The sequence below is a fragment of the Miscanthus floridulus genome, chromosome 11 (assembly GCF_019320115.1).
Source record: "Miscanthus floridulus cultivar M001 chromosome 11, ASM1932011v1, whole genome shotgun sequence".
NCBI lineage: Eukaryota > Viridiplantae > Streptophyta > Magnoliopsida > Poales > Poaceae > Miscanthus > Miscanthus floridulus.
The window spans coordinates 41,691,562-41,699,065 of NC_089590.1; the positions used below are offsets into that span (position 1 = coordinate 41,691,562).

Below are 7,504 nucleotides of genomic sequence, written 5' to 3' on the forward strand. Positions count from 1 at the left end.
GTATGGGCTATCCATGAGCTTGTCGAAGTGATCAGGCTGGCCCTGCTGGGGCTACTTGCCTGCGCGATCGGCCATGGCGACCAACACGGAGTTGGCCAGTCGACGCCGATCCTTCTTATTATTTTTGCCCCTCTATGTGGAGGGGCCTTCATCTTGATCCTCGTGCTTTGCCTTGCCCTTGTCCTAGCCTCTGTTGAAGATTGCTCCGATCACCTCCTCACCGGAGGCGTGGTTTGTGGGAACATCGAGCAGGTCGCGGGTGGTATAGGGCTTTAGGCAGCCAAGCTTGTGGATCAGGGACTCGTAGGTTGTCCTAGAGAGGAATGCACTGATGACATCCGCGTTGACGACATCAGGAAGGGAGTTGCATCATTTTGAGAACCTGTAGATGTAATCCCATAGGGACACGTTGGGCTCCTGCTGGCAGCTCTTGAGGTCCTAGGAGTTCCCCGGGCAAACATACGTCCCCTAAAAATTCCCAACAAAGATCCTCTTGAGGTCCGCCCAGTCGCGGATGCTGTCAAGTGGGAGGAATTCGGGCCATGCTCAAACATGCTCCCCACGCAGATGGGGAGGTACTGAATGATGAAGTGGTCATCATCCACTCCTTCGGCTCGGTAGACGAGCTGGAAGTCTTCGAGCCATATATCGGGCTTCGTCTCCCTGGTATACTTGGCGATGTTGGTAGGCAGTCGAAAGCGCTGTGGGAATGGCGCTCTCTGGGTGCGACGGCCAAAGGCGCGTGGTCCTAGGCCATCCAGACTAGGACTTCGGTTGTTGGGTCGGTGACCACGCCTGGGGTGCATTTCACTGGTCCCCTCGATGGTTCGGTCGGGATCCGTGTTGCCTGCTCTCACCGTCGTTCGATGGACGCCATCATCATGTCGGGCCTGACGCCGGTTGCTGATGATGCTACGAGCATCTCAGTTCTGCCCGAGGCGTTCGCGCATAGGTGGCCAGTGTGGAGCGGGCGCTGGGTCAGGCCGTGGCATAGCTGCGCCCTCCTATTCCACGCTCAGCGGCCACAGTGGTGAGCGGATGGAGCGATTGGACTGGCGCGCCCCCATTCCCTCGGTAGGGAAAGAGGCCATGAGTCGGTGGCGCGACGTGGAGCTTTCCGCCTATTGAACGGCGATGGTCTCCACCAGCGCCCAGAGGTTCCGGTGGACTGCCTGCTCCTGTGGGTCGATAGGCTCGGGAAGGCCACGCAGGAGCATCGCCGCTGCGGCGATGTTCTAGCTAGCCTAAGCGAACTATGGGGGACCGTTCCCCCCATCAATGATGTTGCGTTGAACCTGGCGGGCTTGACCCTGGGCGCCACTCGCTGGGTTACACGCATGGGGCGCAACGTGTTGCACTAAGTGCGCCGGTGCAGGTGGTGGCTTGTTCTACTGCCTTTGTCGTAGCTCCTTGCTGTGCTCCTGCGCACATGCGAGGGCCACCGCATGAGGGTTCGGAGGGGTGTGGGTCTATGGAGACTTTGTTACCACCGGCGGCTGTCCTAGAGCATCCGCCATAGCGCACTCTCAGGACAGAGGGTGGCTAGGTGCCATGGCATCACCGATGCTGGAGCCATCGCTCTCAACATCGTCATCCATGAGGTCATGAAAAGAGGCGGGAGCATAGCCCGCCATCCCCACGAATTTGGATGTGAGAGGGGGCGGCACTAGCAACTTTCGGAGCCCCCGTGCGTACGCGTCCGCGGGGGATGCGAGGCCGTAGGGGAACCGGTCAAATGATCGTCGCGGCAGGGACAGCATGGTCCCTTCGGAGAGTCAGCGGAAAATATAAAAAGTGAGTAAATAACAGTATGTACATTACTTACAGTGGGGTTTGAGCCTAGCGTAGGCATGGAACGAAGTGCAGGCGCCTCATCGTTGAAGTCACCGGGTGTCCTAGAGCCGACGGAGGTCGCTCCTCCTCCGACAAGCACCTCCTCACGGAGGTGAAGCACGCCGAGCCGGTCGGCGACGAAGTCCAGGTTTTTGAAGAGGAAGGTCTGGGATGGTCAAAGATGGGAGGAACCCACATCCCAACAGGTGGGAGTGCGGGAAACTCCAGCGAGCTGAAGCGAGTCGTATCGCTTGAGCCCGCCATGGGTAGAACTTGCCGTGCGTGCATGTTTTGAATTGTGGTGGCCGGGTGTACCACCGCTATAGGACACCTTGTCCTAGCTACTGACTAAAGGGAACCAATAGTCACAAGTGTTGTGTTTTTCTTATGCTTGTACGCAGGGTGACACGCTACTGCACTAGACAGGTCATGTAGACTAACCAGACACCTTTTTTTATGACCAATAATATACGTTGAGCATCACCTGAAAAACTCATCAATAACAGGCTATAAGTCTTTTCAGGGTCCTATAAGTTGTCACTTTTAGCCTGAATTAATTAAGCTTGATATAGGTCTGGCAGCTCAGACGACATGCATGTCACAGCAGAAATCACGAGTTGTACACTTAACTGGTTAACTCATCAACTCAACTCTGACAGAAATCACGAGCTCTCTCTGCAGGCAGGAGTATCATATCAGACGCTTTTCTTGTTGCTTTTCTTTTCCCCGATTTAACACAGTGGTTTCCAAGGGTTAGTTCTAACTCGATTTTATCATCTTCTCGGTGGGCTGCTATTCGCTCTGAATGCGTCGGCGCCGGAAACTTGCAACGCCAGATCCCAACGGTACGTAGACGTTGCCCCCACACTAACTGATCTGAGATTATGAAAATTTTGATCCTATGAAACAAATGCATGCAGCTCCGTTCTATTACAAGGGGTGGTACCATTTCTTCTACCAGTACAACCCAAAGGCGCCGTATGGGGCAACATCGTATGGGCGCACTCGGTCTCACGTGACCTCATCAACTGGGTTGCCCTGAAGCCGGCGATCGAGCCCAGCATCCCGTCCGACGAGTACGGCTGCTGGTCCGGCTCAGCAACCACCATGCCCGACGGCACGCCGGTGATCATGTACACCGGCATCGACCGCCCCAACACCAACTACCAGGTCCAGAACGTGGCGTACCCTCGGAACAAGTCCGACCCGCTGCTCCGCGAGTGGGTGAAGCCGTCCTACAACCCGATCATCGTGCCGGAAGGCGGCATCAACGCGACGCAGTTCCGCGACCCGACCACGGCCTGGCGCGCCGCCGACGGCCACTGGCGGCTGCTCATCGGCAGCGTCACGGGTGCCGCCCGCGGCGTGGCGTACGTGTACCGGAGCCGCGACTTCGAGCGGTGGACGCGGGTGCGGCGGCCGCTGCACTCGGCGGCGGCCACGGGGATGTGGGAGTGCCCCGACTTCTACCCGGTGAGCACGGATGGCCGGCGCGTGGGGCTCGAGACGTCCGTGTCGTCCGGCCCAAGGGTGAAGCACGTGCTCAAGAACAGCCTCGACCTGCGGCGGTACGACTACTACACCGTCGGCACGTACGACCGGAAGGCCGAGCGGTACGTGCCGTATGACCCCGCCGGCGGACGAGCACCGCCTCCGGTACGACTATGGCAACTTCTACGCGTCCAAGACGTTCTACGATCCGGCGAAGCGGCGCCGGATCCTGTGGGGTTGGGCTAACGAGTCCGACACCGCCGCCGACGATGTGGCCAAAGGGTGGGCCGGGAATTCAGGTATGTTATGCATGTACACACACTACAACAACTGCTGCCGATCAACGTGTGCATGCAGTGTGCATTGACATGCAGTTACCCATCGATCATGCATGTCGTCGATCGAACATCGTAGGCCCAAGTTAAACCACAAGGTCTTGACGTAATCGAGCTCTTTTGGTGGCGGTTGTGCCAAAAACATTCTGAGTGTGTGACTGTGTCACGTGTATGAATGGCATCATCGTCAGGCTATTCCAAGGACGGTGGTGGCTGGACCCCAGCGGGAAGCAGCTGCTGCAGTGGCCCGTCGAGGAGGTGGAGGCGCTCAGAGGCAAGTCGGTCACTCTCAAGGACAGGGTCATTAGGCCAGGACAGCACGTCGAGGTGACCGGGATACAAGCGGCACAGGTGAGCCGTGTGCTTATTAACACTTGTAATAATCCTTTAATTTTCACTTAGCCGCTCGTATATTTTCATTACCTGGGCAAGCTTGCAAATGTTTTCTTATCACAAAAAAGGAAAAGCACTGCTAGTGCTACCATTCACTGCCTTCCTCAAAACTGCCTCATTATCCGATCCTGATTGCCTGATCTTATCCGCCACCAGTGCTCTACAGTCTGCACACACAAGTTGATCCTGCCCAGCATGCTGCACCGCGCCAGCGCCGTGTCGCCTAGCTTATGCATCAATCTATGCCCCACATATTTTCACTAAGCCTTTGTCCGCGCCCGCCGTCATCTCCACGCACTTGCACGTGTGTCCCCCCCCCCCCCCAGGTGCAGGCGTGCGGCCGTGCAAGTGGGGGTGGGTGGTCGTGACCTGGACTGGGAACGAAGTACCAACCAAATTAACACGCGCTTCCTATGCGTAGGGACGAAAACGGATCGAATACGGACGGATATCATCGATATTACATTTATTTTTATATTTCTGTCCGAATTTGGATTTGAATACGGATAGTGTCAACTATGTCGAATAGGATACGATTGGATATCGACATCATAAATATGCGATTTGAGTATTCGGATACGGATACGGTATCGGATGTTAGATATCCGGACTTGGATACGGACAGATCTCAACCCCTCTAAACGGATTTGGTTTCGAATACGGTCGAAAAATATCCGTACCGTTTTTATCCCTACCTATGCGGCTGTGCAGGCTGACGTGGAGGTGAGTTTCGAGGTGTCGCCGTCAGCCCTGGCTGGTGCCGAGCCGCTGGACCCGGCGCTCGCCTACGACGCGGAGAGGCTGTGCGGCGTCAAGCGCGCCGACGTGAAGGGCGGCGCGGGCCCGTTCGGCCTGTGGGTGCTGGCCTCGGCCAACCTTAAGGAGAGGACCGCGGTGTTCTTCAGGGTGTTCAAAGCCGCCGGCAGCAACAAGCCCGTCGTGCTCATGTGCACCGACCCTACCAAGTAAGTGCTGCGCGCAAACCGGCATCAATCTCCCGGCTGGTCTGGTCTTACTACCACGCGTCGGCCATATGGCAAGTGCTGTGGTTACACGTATGTACTTGAGTGCACTAACTAGCACCGGTTTCCTTTTGTTGCTCGTGCACAGGTCGTCTCTGAACCCAAACCTGTACCGCCCGACGTTTGCAGGTTTTGTTGACACGGACATTTCAGATGGGAAGATATCCCTGAGAAGCTTGGTATGCGTACTACTCCGTAGTACAAGTGGACAACAAGTTTCACGTAACAAAAGTCCGCCCTTGTTTTCTCAGCTGTGGCGATTACTTCTTTTCCTGCAGATCGACCGGTCGGTTGTTGAGAGCTTTGGAGCCGGAGGCAAGACCTGCATCCTCTCCAGGGTCTACCCGTCGCTCGCCATCGGCAAGAACGCTCGCCTCTACGTGTTCAACAACGGGAAGGCGGACGTCAGGGTGTCCCGTCTCACCGCATGGGAGATGAAGAAGCCACTCATGAATGGCGCATGAAGTATTATCCCATAGGAGCTTCCATCGTGTCCTAATTTTATATGATAATGAATTAGCAAAATGTCCGTACGCTGCTAATTGCACGTGGTAATAATAATCAGCTAGCTATTTGGGTTGGATTTGACTGGATTTGGAAACTTTAAATCAAATAAATTCCAATACCAATAGTAAATGCTAATGCGATGAATGATTATCTTATATGAGAAGTTGATAAGAGATTGGCTCAACTTAAATAGTTGGCTATTGTGTTCACCTGCTATGAGTTGAAAAAAGGTGGATGGCGTATCACTCGCACGCATTGTCGATGCGAATAGACTAGGAGGACAGGCCATTATCACAACCCAAAGTCGTTTCAACTAAAACTTTCAACTAGAACCTCCTTGATGACCTCGTAGAGACCTCTAAACACCCAAGAATCACTTTATCATTCTGTTAGGGAAATTCCTGGTGCTTTCTACTAGGACAAGGACTCCAAATTCGCTAATTAACTTCATCAACTCTCCCGAGTCAACCCAAGTCAACAATGGTCAACCCAAAGTCAACTTCGCAAGAAATAATCTCTAGAAGATGCTAATCAACCTTTTTGATCTCTCCAACTGTGTTTAACAATCTCAAGAACATAAGGAATGGCCCCAATGCCAAAGACTCTTTTGCTACATCAAATTCTCAAAATCAGGGAATTGATGGAACGTTCCGTTATATCAGACGGTCTGTCCATCAGTTCACTAAATCAGCAGGATTGAGTAGAAAGTAAGTTGTTCTCCACTCCAATGGTGGGACCAGCTTGTCAGCACAAGTTAGTGACTTCCTTCAGTAGAGCCATCCCCATCTCTCACTCACTCTCATTTTCTACCCTCCCTTTCTCTCTCTCTCTCGAAAAGATGAACAAGGGAAGAACAAGAGAGAGAAAGGAACAAGGATGAAGGAAAAGAAAGGAAGCAGGGAAGGATCAAAGGGCAGCAAGGTCAGCATCAAGTCAAGAGCAAGAACATCATCATCTCAATCTTCATCCATGGTTATCTCAAGAGCTCTCACATCATTTTTCTTGAAATCATCTCTCAAACTCTAGCTCTCAATCTCTTCATGCATGGATGAAGCATGGAGCTTGGTGATCTCTCCACCATCTAAAGGGTAAGATCAAAGTCACCACTAGCTCAACCACCTAATGCAACACTTTAATCTCTCTCTAATGAATTTTCATGGATTTTTTTGCAAGAGACACCATGAATGGCCAAATCCATCTCTCTATGCTTGGAATCAAGATTGCTCAAGGCCCTTGCTCTGGGTGATATAGAGTCCGCAAATTCTTAGAGCTAAGTTGTCATTGCCCAATCACATGGTTTATCTCTCTTTTATCATGAATAAAATGATTCACAAATCATTAGTTGCACTTGATAACTAGAGCCCAAAACCTAGCTATCACTAGCCTATCCTGTCACCAAAACAAACGGGGAAACATCTCACACATGCATAGTGAACCCAATCCTCAAACTAGATTTGAATCAAACTCAACACGATGAACATAGGTTCTGTCAACGGATGACGGAGTGTTCGTCACTTTGGACGAAGTGTCCGTCAACACAACACTTAGCCAAAAATTCACAACCCAACCCTTAGATCTCACTGTAAATAAATCCACAGATCATCTATAAATATTCTTGGACTATCCGTCAATAATTAAATTTGATTTCTATAGAACCTGAGAGCACCTAGTTCTTTACGGAGTGTCGGTCATTTGGCACGGGAGACACAGTTCACCCAAAATGCCAAAGTCCCAACTCCACGGAACGTTCTATGGAACATCTAGTGCAGCCATGTACCATCTGTCAAGAACCACGGGAGGTTCCGTCAATTCACTCAGAGCCCAAGTAGAACTTGTTAGCTTTCCAGAAAAGTATTCATGGTGTCGGTGCGAAAAGTGACCAACTAGTAAATATTTATCGTTTTGCCGTACGTTGTGATCGGA

General features: G+C 52.4%; 1 pseudogene; it reads left to right on the top strand.

Annotated features, from left to right (window-relative positions):
• Positions 1-542: 542 nt before the first annotated feature.
• Positions 543-5,657, top strand: LOC136491830 (beta-fructofuranosidase, insoluble isoenzyme 2-like; annotated as a pseudogene).
• Positions 5,658-7,504: the final 1,847 nt, after the last annotated feature.